At 47.0% G+C, this 14,913-nt stretch overlaps 1 long non-coding RNA gene across 8 annotated transcripts in view; it reads right to left on the bottom strand.

The window, feature by feature from the left end:
• LOC309814430 overlaps window positions 1-14,913 on the bottom strand; it is a 372,229-nt gene that overhangs the window by 141,904 nt on the left and 215,412 nt on the right. For 6 of the 8 annotated variants that reach the window (XR_014295675.1, XR_014295677.1, XR_014295678.1 and 3 more), the window contains one exon: window positions 9,652-9,756. This is a non-coding gene — a long non-coding RNA (uncharacterized lncRNA). Of the gene's footprint in view, window positions 1-851; window positions 1,830-9,651; window positions 9,757-13,393; window positions 13,708-14,913 lie in introns of those variants that run through there. The other 2 variants (XR_014295676.1, XR_014295682.1) reach the window with 2 other exon arrangements.

Genomic DNA, 14,913 nt, shown 5'->3' with positions numbered 1-14,913 from the left:
CACAGTCTCCCTGTATCAGTTTCCTCTCACTGGGAGTATAAATGGATGACTTTTTTTTCTTAGAGAACACTTAGAAGCCCCCACCAAAATTTTAAATATTGTCCACCCTTTGGCGCAGCAATTCCATTTTAGAAATCTACCTTAGAGCAATACTTGCACAGATGCTTAGAGGCTTGTCCTCACTGAGGGCCACTGCAACATTGTTAAGTATAGCAGGGAAGCAAATAGGGAAAAAAACCTAATCATCCATCAAGGGAATGGTTCAGCAAACCAAAATGCCTATTTTTCTAAGTCAAAAATGGTGGTATATCTACAATTTCAACTGAATATATCCATCTAATAGAATACAATGCAGCCATTAAAAAGAAAGAGACAGTTTAACAGGTGCAGTATTGCAGGAACGTTTGTTTTGAATTAAGAGAGAAAAGTAATTTCTAGATAGCACATATATCGTGGTCTAATGTATGTAGCTAAGTTAATTATGTATATTACAAAGGCTTAAAACAGGGTGGTTTAGGAAAGTGGTCTTCTTTGACTCTATAGATTTCTGCATTATTTAACTTGAGGCTTTTTGTTTCACTAGAATTAGTTACTATGCCTTGTATGTCTGCCCGCCTGATCAAGTCCCTGTGGGTCAGCCTGTGATCGTTTCTAAGCACAACCTTATCAAACACACTTCAAGGACACGCAGGGCCATCAGGCTAACACTCAACATCTCAGCCTGGCCGGTGAGGCCGCCTGGGTCCTGGCCCCTACACCTCCCCACCCTCACCCATCAAGCCTCATAGTTTTCCACATTCCCATATTGTCTTTTGCTCCAAACTTTCCCCATGCTGTGCCCTCTGCCTGGAATGCCCTTCCCTGCCTTGCCCACCTGGAAATCTCCATGGAGATTCAGAGAGCATCTTTCACAGGAAGCCTTGCCTACTGTTCTAGTCTGTGGCATGTGACTCACTGGGGTGATTTTTTTTTTTAATTGTGGTGGAATTTACATACCATAAAATTAACCAGGACAAAGTGTACAGTTCAGTAGCATTTTGAACATCTAGATTCCCAAGGCTTGACCTAAACCTACAGCGCTGAAAGCTCTGGTGTTGGCACCAGCACTCTACATTTTTAATAAAGTTCCCAGGTAATTCTTGCACACACCAAAGTTAAATAACCACTGCCCTTTTGTCCTCCTCTCTATTAGCACATGACTGTTTGTTTTCTTGCCTGTTAATTTATAAGTCAGAGACTGAGAACCGGCATAAGGATAAGTAGATAAAGCAGTAGATATATAGACGTGGACACATGGGTTGAAGGAAGGCATAAATGTAATTGTTATTATGACCATACTGAATACATTGTATTGCATCCCAATAATAATAAATTTTGCAAACTATAAAGCTCTATCCAGGTAGAAGGAGGAGGTAGGAAAAATGCCCCTCCATCTTACCACGCTGTCAAAGTGAGCCGGTAGCCTCAGCCCTTGCTGGAACCTGAGAAATGCTCTCAGCTGGGGATTTGTTCCTCCCTCTTTCTGGCACTGGCTGGTGTGGACTGTTGCCAGGAAGACAGAGTCTCGGGCAACCCTGCTGCCCTGGCTACAGAAGATCAGAGATATGTCTTAGGTGCGGCGATGTCTGCTTCCAGTGCTTTCCAAAATCCCATGCAGGGATGTGGCTGAGCTGAGCCTGAAGGCCCAGGATATTGGCAGGTCCAGCATGGCTCCCTGGATGTAGAGGGTGGGGACGATCTCTGATGTGGAGGTTCAGTCTCCGTCTCAGGAGCCCGATCCATCTGGCTGCTTTCCACCCTCAGCCAAGGACCCGCTGCCTTCTGGGAGCCTGGGGGTGGGAGTGAGAGAAGGAGAGGAGGAAGCTGACAGCTGGGGCTGGGGCGGGGGGGGAGGGGAGTAAGGGCCCCTCTCCAAAAACCATTGATTAATCTTGAAATTGGGATGCTTTCGTTTCCTTGCAAACTGGAGCTCCACATGGAGAAAACTGCAGCACACACGCCATGGGCAGGAGGGCGTAGTGGGTAAGAGCATCGGACTCAGGCAGAACCTGGTTCTGCCTGTGTTCACGTCCTGGCTGTGTTATCTAGGGCGAGTTACCTGCCCTTTCTGAGTCCTTTCTTTGTCCATAAAATAGACTGCACAGAATTTCTTTGTAAGGTTTAAATTATACAATATCGGTGAAAGGCTTTGTGTAGTGCTCGGGAAAAAGGAAAACAGCAGATCGATAAATGCTAATTATCTCCGGGAGCATCTCTCTCCTTGAAAGGACGGCTTTGTTTTACATGACTGTAAAATGCCTAAGCAAGGCAACGTGGAAGCAGCTCTGAAAGCAGAATCAGACACCTGGGCTCCATCTCTGAACTTGCTCCGGGACCTGGGGCAGGTCCTTTCCATTTCTTCTTCTGCATATGCAAGGAAGAATCCAGTGGAGTGAGGAGGACCAGGCCAGCGCCTTTCAAGGGTCAGACCCGCTTGATCTTAAAACCCCTCCTGGCATTATTAGCCCCATTTCTCAGATGAGCACACTGAGGCTCAGAGAGGCAAAGTTCATTGCATAAAGCAATGTTAACACCAGGAAGAGCCGGGATTCCAGCCAGGTGTGTTGTCAGGGTCGGAAGTCATCCTTTATCCACACTCTTTCAATCTCCCGCCCTTTAGCCTTTCAGTGATGATAGCGATCGTTACTACCATTGATGTAGCACTTTCCCTGTGTCCAGCTCTGCTTTAAAGACTTTACACTGTTAGTCTTCTTTTATTCCCACCACAACCCTGTGAGTCAGGCTCTGTACTTCCCCACTTCCCAGATGAGGACACAGAGGCTCAGCTACTGAGGGGGGAGTCAGGATTTGAACCCAGGACCGAGTCTGTGTCCCAACAGGCTACCCTGCATTCACTTCTCTCCTCTCTTTCTCCTCCCCTCAGTGACTCACCAGGTGTTAAAACAGCACTGAACATGGTGCGTCAGTCAAGGCAAGAAATAGCTGCATCCCCCATCCTTTCTGCAGACAGGAAAGGAGGGAGTGAAAAGTGCCTTCAGAGGGAAACACACAGCTTATCACATGTTCGATGCAGCCTTGACTTTTTTCTTATTTAACCAGCCACCTCTCTCTCTCGCTTCCCCAGTCATCCCAGTTAGGAACGACCACCAGAAGCTTACACCATAAATAAGTTGCACAAATTTCACAGATGCCCCCAGGAAACTCGAGCTGGGAAATGGCTCAGCATATGTCTAACTGGCTAATTGACTTAATTGCTGGGAGTTAGGCGATTAGCTCACTTGATCCACCCCAGTGGCCACAAAACGTCCTTAATGCTGTTCAGTTTATTTGTATGTTAAGCCCCAGTTACTACTACGGGGAACTTTTCAATTGCTGATTACCCCATAAATATATAATTGTAGTTGTAGGATAGAGGCGGTCTGGCAGCCTCTCCTGAAAGGCTTTCCAGGGAACCACGAAGGGTGCTCTTCTTTTGCTCACTTGGCAGTTGCTTATTGCACACCTACTATGTGCCAGGTCCTCCATGAGACCCTGGAGATAGAGTAGTGAGCAAATCAGACAAAATCCCTGCCCTCGTGGGTTGTACATTTCAGCAGGAGGACACAGGTAGCAACCAGGTAAATACATACATGCATACAATCATTTTAGATAAGGACTAAGAAGAAACTAAAACAGGATACTGCGGTGGGATGAGCAGGGAAAGAACTTGCTTGGGCGAGGGTGGTCAAAGAAAGTCTGACTAAGTCTGGCTAAGACATAAATGAGAAGTAGATGCTTCCTCTGTCAAGACAGGTGGGAACAGTGCTGGAGGCGGGGAGCAGCAAAGGCAAAGACCCTAGGCTGAAAGGGGCTTATCTTGCCTGAGAAAGAGAAGTGAGGCTCGCATGCCTGGAGCACAGCGCGTGAAGGTGAGACTGGTACAGGATGAGAGGTGGGGACGGAGGCAGAGGCCAGGCATGCAGGCTCCTAGCAAGGAGTTTGGATATTTTTTTCTAAGTGCAATGAAAGGGCATTGCATGACTTGATTTATGTCTTCAAAGTTCACTCTGGCTGCTGGGTGAAGAGTAGGTTATGAGTGGGGGACGGAGGAAGGGAGAGAAGAGGGCAGACCAAAAAGGAAGCTGGGCAGCCAGTGGGGAAGCGTCTTCAGCTACCCAGGTGAGAGAAGAGGACTTGGAACCAGGTTATAGTGGAGTAGATGGAGAACTGCGGATATTTGTGGGAGGGGATATTTGGGAAGTAGAAGGGATGAGACCGAGTTTGGAATACACAAAGACTCCTGGGATTTTAGCTGATGCCTTGGGATATCAGCGGTGCCATTTAGCAAGACATTGGACACCTGGAGAAGAGCAGTTAGGCAGAAAGATTCATGGTTTTGAAAAGAATAATTTGGTCCCAGCCAAAGGAAAGATGCTGGAGTCCAGGAGACCAGTGGAGAAAATATTGCTGAAACCCAGACAAGACGTGATGGCTGTGTAGGCTGGGCCCAGCCATGGAATGGTGGGTGTTACCATTTGGATATTTAGCCCAATGCAGGATGGAGCGTCTGCAGCAAATCCACTACGGTCCAATCCATGTACTACAAGACCTGCAAACAGAGGCCTTGATTCTGTCCTATGCCAAATTATCAGCTGTAGCCCCATCTTAATCCTTCTGAAGTTGGGTGGAGGTGAGGGGAGGATGGATCAAAATTAGAATTATATCCAGCAGAAAATACTCTTTGGTCTGGGTTGCACTGATAAAACAAATAGGCAGAAGTCATAATCACCACAGAAAACTGTTTCTGTTTGTGATTATATGTTACTGCCACCTCCAGGTCCCAGCGGCAAATGACTTAATTGCTTTAGGCTGGAGCTGGGGTGGGGCGAACAGAAGGTGTGAGCAGGATGGAGGGAGGAAAGCTCTTGTCTCTACTTCCCACCCACCCCCTGCCCAGTTGGGTCCTGGGTAGTGCCCTGGTTTCTGCGACAGCACCTGTCAGACAGGGTAACTACTGCCTTACTCCTGGTTAAGTTGTCAAAAGGCAGAGGTGGGGCTGCCATGGGGAATCTTGGTGTTCAGTGGGATGTCAGGTTCTGGGCTGAGAAGAGGAGAAGGAAGAAGATGCTAGTTCCAAGAGAATGGGACATCAGGAACCAGCACTTCTATATACCATGGTGTGGCATCACTGCCTGTTGGCTGGCTCCTGAGCCTGGGTGCCCTAAGAGGACCAAACCTCACCAGTTTGCTCACCAACCTGTGTTGGTACCTAGTGCCTGACATGGAGGAGGTGCCTGCCTGAGTTTGAGCTCCTCCAGAAACAGGCCCTGAGACAAGGACTTCAGTGCACGTGGGTGATCCCAGGAGGCACCTGTACAGGAGTGGGGAAATCGGACAGGATGGAGAGGACACCACAATGGGGTTACCACCATGGGCCACTGGAGCCCAACCCTACCAGAGACCTCTGGTAGACAGTGTGGCACTGGGTGAAGAAGAGAGCTAAGGTATTTGTACATCAACTCCCGCACTGTGGGGTGAAGGTGGGGGTGGGGGAGGAGAGCTCGTTAATTTCACGTCCCCATGTTCATGGGCAGAGAAAGCCTCAGTGCCCAAAGAAACCCTTGAGCAAAGAGACACACGTGCTAGCAGTTGGAAGTTGGGCTGGAATGCCCTGGAAAGGTCAAGCCAGGGAGACATGAGCAAGACCGCAGCAGCAGCTCCAACAGAACCCAATAAATAGTATTAAATTAAATGAGGGAATAAGAATGAATGAATGGCCAGTGAGTTTGGGACCCTCTAAGAATTGAGCACCTAGCCAACTTACCTTTGTCAGTGCGGACTCCTAGAAGCGTCACCTTCAGGCCCTTGGGTACGTCTTTTAGCCTCTTTATGCCTCAATTGCCCCCTTGTCAAATGGTGGTAATGTGTTAACTTTATATGATTGTTAAGGACATTCAGTAGGAGACGCAATTTCACTCATTCATTAGTGTAACCCGTTCCTTTTTATCATTAAACAATATCCCACTGTATGGAGAGACCCCATTTTGTTTATCCATTCATCAGCTGAGGGACGTGTGAGTTGTTTCCATCTTTTGGCTACTGTGAATAGTGCTGCTACGAACATTCACGTCCAAGTTTTGAGATGGATATATGTTGTCATTTCTGTTAGGTAGATTCCTAGAAGTGGAATTGCTGGGTCATGTCGTGAGGTTATGGTTGACATTCTGAGGAAATGCCAGACCGCTTTACAAAGGGTTGTGCCGTTTTACATTCCCGCCAGCAGTGCACGAGGGTTCCAATTTCTCCACATCCTCACTGGTACTTGCTATTGTCTGTCTCTTTGATTATAGCCATCTTAATGGTTTTGATTTGTAATTTCCTACTGACTAATAATGCTGAGTATCTTTACACGTTCTTACTGGCCATTTGGATATGTTCTTTGGGAAAATGCCTATTCAAATCTTTTGCTCATTTTTCAATTGGATTGTCTTTTTCTTATTGAGTTTTAAACATTTTTACATATTCTAGATACAAATTCCTTATTAGACATATGATTTGCAACAAATTTCTTCCCTCTGTGGATTATCCTTTCACCTTATTTTTTTGTTGCATTTTTTTTGAGGTATCGTTGACATATAGCATTATATTAGTTTCAGGTGCACAACATAATGGTTCAATATTTGTATACATTGTAAAATGATCACCGCAATATGTCTGGTTAACATCCATCACCATCTTTCTTGATAATATCATTTGCAGAATAAAATTTCTTATTTTGATGAAGTCCAATTTGTCTGTTTTTAATTTTGTCTCTTGTGGTTTTGGTATCATATCTCAGAAACCATTGCCTAATCCAGGGTCATGAAGACTTGCTCCTATATTTTCTCCTAGTAGTTTTATAATTTTGAGTCTTACATTTAGGTCTGTGATCCATTTTGAGTTGTTTTACTCTTTTGCATGCAGATATCCATTTGTCCCCAGCATCCTTTGTTGAAAAGACCATTTCCCCCCATTTAGTCTTCTTGACATCTTTCTCAGAAAAAATTGACCATCGATGTTTATTTCTGGACTCTCAATTCTATTCCATCGATTGACATTTCAGTCCTTGTGCCAGTACCATACTGTTCATACCCTTCTTAAGTGGTGTCAAATCCTGTCTCCAAATATTATTTTGCATGCCAGCATTTGAGCTCTCAGATAAGACCACGAATGCCCACACACAGGGGTATAGGTCATTGTCTTGGCAGTGAGTCATGTTCTAACATCTTGATGCTGTGTGACTCTGGGTCACTTACCTAACCTCTCTGAAACTGTTTCACAGAGCTTTATTTGTAAAAATAAAAATAGTGCCATCTTCCTTCCTGCCTCTCATCCTTCCTCCTCTCTTCCCTCTCCTACCTTTGAAGACAGAGACTATACCTTATTTATCACTGTATCAGCACAGTGTCTGACATAGAGTAAACACTGGGTACGCGTTCACGGAATGAGCGAGTAGTCTGTCTTGCTGGGGAACTGCGAGGACACAGTTTCCAATGTACTCACACCACTGGTTCTAAATAAACAGTGGCTTGGCAGCAGCTGAGAGATCAGGTTTCCTGTTCCTGCTTTGTCTCGTTTGCAAGGTATTCACCTCCCTCCCTCATGCCTCAGTCCTGGATGGAGGCTCAGAGCTGCCTGCCTCCTTCCCTACAATCTTGGAGCCTCCTTTCATGGAGCAGAGGTTCTTAAACTTTCTGGGTTCACAGCAGCCTGAGTGTTCCAGCCTTGTTTCACCAAAAGAAATCCCTCATAATTCTGTTTATTAGGTATTTAGGTGCAAACTTAATGAACATGGATGTCCTAACTACTTAGTAGCAGTTTGAAAAAATAATTCACATAAGTTGAGAGAAGACGACTATTTTTATTTCAGTCTTAACTAAACAGTTACTTACTATCGAAATGTATATGCCTGTTGGGCTCTGCACAGCTTCTGAAACTTTGGAATCAGGTTGGACTCTGCCACCCTCGTTTCCCATTCTATGTTGATTTTGGCACAAACCTTGCTTTTTATCACAGCAACCACCGAAAACCCAGGGTCACAAAGATATGACATCATCAAAAAGAATGTGGTTTGCTCTAATGCTGGAACTGGGAATGACCTCAAGCTAGTAGTTCATGTGACATTTGAGAGATGCCAAGTATTGCTAGGATGACCTTGACAATTAAAAATATCTTGTAGCTTTCCTGGGAGGCTGCTGTGGTGCCCCAGGGTATCCCGGCTCACAATTTGGGAACTGTAGTCCCAGAGGAAAGAGTATGTGAATTGGTTCTCGAGAACTTCCCTGGGATTCCAGCTCTGCTAGTGATTCCCTGTGTGACCTTGAGCCAGCCACTTCCCATTCTGGGCCTCAATTTCCCTCCTCCCCTGCAAAACTGGACCTCTACCAGCTCCAGTATCCCATCATCATCATCATCATCATCACCATCATCATCATCACCAGTGTAGCCTTTGATGATGAGTTCTCATAATGTGTCAAGCAACTTCCTCCTCACAACCACTCTGTGGGAATCAACCTCATTGACCCCATTTTACTGAGGAGGAAATCGAGGCTCCAAGTGGTTCAGGAACCTGGGCATCACAGGCAGAAAGTGGTACCTTTTGTTTCCCTCTCCACTGCCTGCCTTGGAAACCCTTCTCTGCCTCAGTGGGTAGGAAACACTTTAAGAAGAGTAATCAAGGTGACCCGACAGCTTAAGGACAAACCACATGTTACATATTGACACTCCAGGGGTACAAACCTGTCCCTCAATATTTCAAGTTTGTGTTGTCAGTTCCTGTGCTTTTAGCTAGAGCTCTCGGGGACCAGAGCCTATGTGTGAACTGAAAATTAAACCCTGTTCAGAACAGATTAGCTAATAATTGGATACTAGCATGGGTAGTTCATTCTTGTGTTGATCTGCAAAGACTAAACTGTTTTGTTTGTTTTTCTTTTGTCTGATTACATTGAAAACCTTCAGCAGGTGCCTTACTACCTTCAGGACAAAGTGAAAACTCTTTTGTGTAGTTTACAAGTCAGTCCTCCACCTTTATCTCTTATCACAGTCTAGACCCCATGCCCAACTCCCACTTTTTAGTAAATGGATCTGCTTCCTAATGAAATATTGATTGAGCCCATGCCCTATGCCAGGCACTATTCTAGGCACTGGGGATGTGGCAGGAAACAAAAAGATGCAGTATCTGCCCTCACAGAGTCTGTAGTCTAAGAGGAAGAGAGAGAGATAGAAAGAGGAAGAGAGAGAGATACTTAATCTCACAAGTAACTACAGCATCCTAACCGCGATGAGCATCATGGAAAAGAAGCACAGGTGCATGGAGATCTAATCTGAGCATGCCCCAATGGGTCCTGTCCCTACCTTATCACATTGCATTGTAATTGTCTTTTCAATTAAGCAATTACACATTAGTCTTGACCGTCCTTACACCCCTAACATAGGACTGGCACACAACAGGTGCTCAATGAACACACGCATCAAATGAGTAGATACTCAGTGTAGAGGTAACACAAAAGAGAAGAAGAACATTGCCATCCTGCCCCTGACAAGCACACACATCTATGAGATACCACTTTCCTACATTTAGCATTTGCACTGGCTTAGTTTCTCTTTTGAAGAACTATTTTATGTCGTACTTACCATTGTGCTTCCTTCCACTCAGCTTTATATCATGGGCATTCCCCCGTATAATGCATTCAATCTGGTGTACCAGTTGCCATCTGTCGATAGCATCTGTCTGGCGTGCTTTACCGGAAAAGATGCAAAGAGAAAGTCAGGCTGTGATTGATTAATGATGTCTGCCCTGGGCAGGGAAGTAGGGCATTTCAGGGTGGGAACGTACTTTTGGAGACAAGGCTAAGAGTTTAGCTAATAGAACCTTGTGCAGACACGGCCACTGGGAAGCCAGGGCAAGGGATAGAAACCCCTTCTCTGATGGTTTAGCATGAAATTCTGCCACATGCAGTGGTGGCCTTGGGGCTCAGGGGACTGGGGCATTTACCCACCTCAACCCTACCTCCATTCAGGGACATTAACTCACTGGCACCTCCAGCCTGCCCTCTGTTAGGCTGTGCAGGCTGCCAAGGCCAGGACAACACTCAGAAGCAGAGAATCACAGGCATTTATAGCAAGCAGATGTGAGTATGAGAGCGGACAGGACTTGGTGAGGTGTTAACAATCTCAGTTCAATGCTAACAATCCTGCTCACTTCCTTATAGTAAACCCCTGCAGCAAAGAATTTTCCTGTAAAGGGCCAGAGAGTAAATACTTTGGGCTTTGCAAGCCGTTCGGTCTCTGCTACAACTGCTCAACTCTGCCCTTGTGGTGCAAAAATAGTCACAGATAATATGTAAGTGAATGAGCATTGCTGTGTCCTAATAAAACTTTATTAACAAAAAGAAGTGGAAGGCCAGATGTAGCTCACATAGCTGGACATAGCTGATCCCTAATCTAAGTCTGGAATGATGTTTGTTTAAAACTTGAGTGCCAGTTCCAATCAACTGTCTGTGACTGCTAGGAGCAAGGAATCTTTCCCAGGCTCAATGCAAAAGAGAATGGTGATCAGTTAGTGATGTCTGTCTTGGCCCAGTATGGGATTCAACAGCACACATACTGCTCATTTTGCATCCCTGGCCTCAGGAAACGTCAGCAATCAGAAAGAGCTCAAGCAATATGGTACAAATATCCTCTATTATTATGAGGAGGGCTCATCTGGGAAGCCTGGCCTCTTTCCAGACAGATGGCAAACCTCTGAGACCTTCAGGACCTGTACCTTTGCAGGGACTGCTCCATCAGCCCCCTAGACCATGAGTGACTTGAAGGTAGAAACCATGTGTTTTGTTTTTGTTTCTCCAGGCCTAACAGAGGCTGGCATAGTGTTTAGTGAATGCCTCTTACATTAATAAATGAATGAATGAACAAACTGGAGATGCAACAGAAGCAGATAACACTTCATGAATGCAGGTTAAGACATTGCATACCTACTATCACATCTGCAACACAAGAATCATATGAAGCAGAAATCATAAAGTCTATTTTTCAGGCTAAATGGCTTTCTAAATTATGACACCACCATACCACTTATAATCATGGACCAGAGATTGTGTCGTGCATTTTGTTTACACCCTTAAATGGAATCTATGAGGGAGGGGATGTCTTTAACTCCCACTTTATAGATGGAGAAACCAAGGCTCTGATGGGGAAGGCTTGCCCGGGATTAAGCAGTGGAATGTTGCTGAGCCCAAATGCGGCAGCAGCTCCGACTCTGCCTTTGAGGCTCATGACCGTGGCACTGAATTCAAGTGCTGCCTGCATGCTGGGTCTCGTGTGAATAGATGGAGGGGGCTCAGCAGTAACGGTCCTGGCCCGCTTCAGCTGGGACAGGTCACAGGCTGAGCAGGACAGGGCAGCAGGGGCAGGTAAGTGTGGGCAGGGGTGGGCTGCAGCCCCACCCGCTGAGGTCCCACCCCAACTCCTTTGCAGCAGCAGGCTGGGAGCCTTGGTGTGCCCCGCGCCCCCGTGATTGGCAGCCTGCAGATGGCGGGGGTGCCTTGGAATTTATTATCCAAGCATGCCTTTCTGAGGGGGCCTCACTGCCTGACACCGCTTTATCGGAAAGTTGGGAATGGTTAGCCGAGCCCATCTGTTAACCAAAGAGGGGAGCTCAGTGGGTGGGGAGGTCTGCAGAGTCATTTAAAAGGAATTTCTGTGATTCTGAGGCCAGGGTGGAAGCTTATCTGCCCGTGGGCCGTGGGCTGCCTGGTTTGGGGGTCTGGAGGCTTGGGGGTGGTGTGTCTGGGTTTGGTAGGGGCTCTCCTTCCTCATTCTAAAACAGAAATTGCTGGGGCCCCTCCTCCTTCCAAGCAATAGCTTTAATCGGTGAGTCTTCGTAGCTGAAGCCCCCATGTTAGAGTCGCCAGTGTCTCAGGGACGAATCTGGGACAGATGGGGATAAATGCAACCATCTGAATTAATATCAGGCTCGTTAATGAATCCGGGAGCTGGGAAATAATTAGGAGAAGTTACCATTCCCGCCACGGCAATGTTGTGTTGGATGCCTTCTCCTCTGCCCCTCCCACCAGCCAGGGTGCCCTGGAAGAGAGTCGTGCAGCCCCCCAGGGTACGTGAGTCTCAGGACTTGATCTTGGGCTTATTTTCTGGTATGTTTATGACAGGCTGGTGAATGGCAGGAGAAGGGTAGCTCTCCGTGGGGCATCCGAAGTTCATCTGTGCTGGGACAGAGCGCTGCAATGGCAGTTGGGAGACCTGGGTTCAAGTGCAGACGCTTGGTGAGTGGCCTTGGGGCATGTGGTTCCCCTCCTCTCAATGGAGATAAACCATCATAGAGGGGGACGTGAACCACTTGCTGCTCTGCGCTGGCACATGCCAAGTTGTTCACATGTAGCATCACATTTAATCTGCTGCCGTAGCTCTAGAACTCTGTTAATCCTCATTCTTCCAAGGGAAGTTGTTTCAGGAACTTGTACCAGCATCTACAGTGGAGAGTAGAGCTGGTTTCTAACCCAGAAATCCAGCTCAAAGGTCTGAGCCCTAGACCACATCACTCCATGGCCTTTGGCCATGAAGACTGGGATAATCTTTGATGTTTCTTCCAATGCCTGATGTTTTTAGGCCTGTAGGATTCTAAGTACTTGCAAATATCTGCTTTGCAATATATATATATAGAGAGAGAGAAAGGGAGAGAGAGTGCACTATATTTTGGTAATTGGCTGTCTGACAAGGCTGGGTCCCTTTTCTATGTGATTGTATGCTTACTCCTTCTTTCTGAAACTTAGCACAATTGCAATTGAATAATTAATAAGGTATTTAATTGTTTAATGGCTATTTACCCTGCTAGACTGGAGATTCCACAAGGATATCACCTATTTGCTCACTGTCGTATTCCAGCTACTGAGAAAAGTGGCAGGCACATTATACTTTCTCAATGAGTACGAAATGAATGAATGAATGAGTGATGGGACAAATGAATGAATGAATCAATGAATGAGTGAAGCTGGGGGGTCAGGCTCAGCCCCAATGAGCAGAAGCCCCGTGATGATGCTACCCTGCGTCAGCCATTTTGTCTCACCTAAGCTGCTGCTTCCTGGGCAAGGGGCACAGAAGCAGGCTCAGCATCCAGCATCCTTGCAAGGGCAGCGGGCCCTGACAGGGGCTCCTCCAGTGCAGGGTGAGGGGCAATGTCCGAGGCTGACTCCAGGCCCTGCCTAACCCCCTCATGGGAGCAATGCTCAGTGGAGCCGCTTCACACAGACATGCTTGAATAGCAACCAGGGCTGTCTGGGCATCACATGACCCCCTGGCTGCCAGGGGACCAGAGGCGGCCATGGGGGTCGGGGGTCACCTCCACAGTTAAGTCATGTACCTGGCGGAGACGGTGTTTATGGAGAATGGTTCAAGGAACAAAGCGTTCTTCATTTTTCTTTTCTTCCCTCTTTCTTACTTCTCTTTTCTTGGCTGTCTGGATGCAGAATATTTCCATGTGGGGTGGCCAACGTGAGGGGAGCTTTCGGGCAAAAGGAGGAGGATCTGCTTTCTGACCCGCAGGGCAGGACGTCTCATGGCCGAGAGCCGAGATGCTGAACTGGGAGTTCCCGGGTTCAAACTGTAGCTTCTCCCCGACCTGGCACGGAGAATGGCCTTGAGCTACTTAACCCCTCTGAGCTTTACCTTCTTCGTCTGTTAAGTGAAAGGCATCACGGTACCAAGGTTAGGTACCAAGGTTATCTCGAGGATTCAAGAGATAGTGCAGAGAAAATACTTAGCACATTCTTCTCTTCCAGTCCAGTTAATGCAGCTAATATAACAATAACAGCAACAGCTTTAATTGTGGAAACAGAAAACTAGTCCTGAGGCTCCTTCAATCCAGGGATGGACAGGAGACAGTGGCGTTTTTGCCACTGGCTTTTCCAGACAAGGGAGCAAAGAGGGACTAGTTGAGGGAGATGCTCCAGGGTCTTTGCAATTTTCCATCAATTGCTTGAGCCTAAAAGATTCCTAGAGGTCACGGAGTTTAAGCCCCTGGAGATGCTGAGGACCAGAGAGGGGAAGGAACATGCCCCAGGTCACATAGTAGCAGAAGGGCAAAGAAGACGTTCTTATCTTTCCTGAATTAATTAACGTGGTCTAGTTCTTCTGACATAACAGCAGCCTATGCCCTTGGCAAAGGTGAGTGGCTGGCCACGCCTCGAGGTTGACCTGGGCTCAGAGCCAAGCCTGACGGAGACCAGGGGTGTAGTGGTCAACACCTTCTGCCCACCCCTCACGTTTATACGCAGGCAGGTGTTCTGGTCCTCATCCCTGTGAGAGGCATACTGATCGGAAGCTTCGAAGTGGGTCTCCACACAGGTGCGCTGCTCAACCAGGGTGGTACATAAGTGGCTGGTTGGGTGAGTGGACGGAGCTGAGTGCCCCTGCACATCAGGTAGGGTGCCTCCAGGCAGGAAGAGCACTCTTTCCTCCTGAGACCCATGAGACCTCGTATTTTGGTGTCTAACAATGACTCCCACTGTGACCTTGAGCAAGCTACTTCTGCTCTTGGGGCCTCAGGGTTCTCATCTGTAAAACGGGAGTACCATAGTATCTACCACACTGGGGGTCATAGTGCAGATTAAATGAGTCTGTTAATTTAAAGCTCTTAGAACAGCATCTGGCACATCGTAAATGCTCTGTAAATGTTGTCCACTGAGCTGCCCAGATGTCACAACTCATGGCAAGGGGGTGATGCCGCTCCCTTCCAAGGACTGGCACACCGGGATGAAAGGTGCATGACCCTTGGTCATGGACTCCATGGACGTGTGGTCATTCTCAGGTACAATGGATAAATGGGCACAGTGGTGATGTATTGTGCCCAGGTCCAAAGAAGGAAACAAGTCAGAGGCTTCT

The sequence above is a fragment of the Mesoplodon mirus genome, assembly GCF_964341445.2.
Source record: "Mesoplodon mirus genome assembly, chromosome: 13".
NCBI classification, from domain to species: Eukaryota; Metazoa; Chordata; class Mammalia; order Artiodactyla; family Ziphiidae; genus Mesoplodon; species Mesoplodon mirus.
The sequence above is the reverse complement of the archived record's forward strand: the minus strand, read 5'-3'. Positions and strand labels throughout refer to the sequence as shown.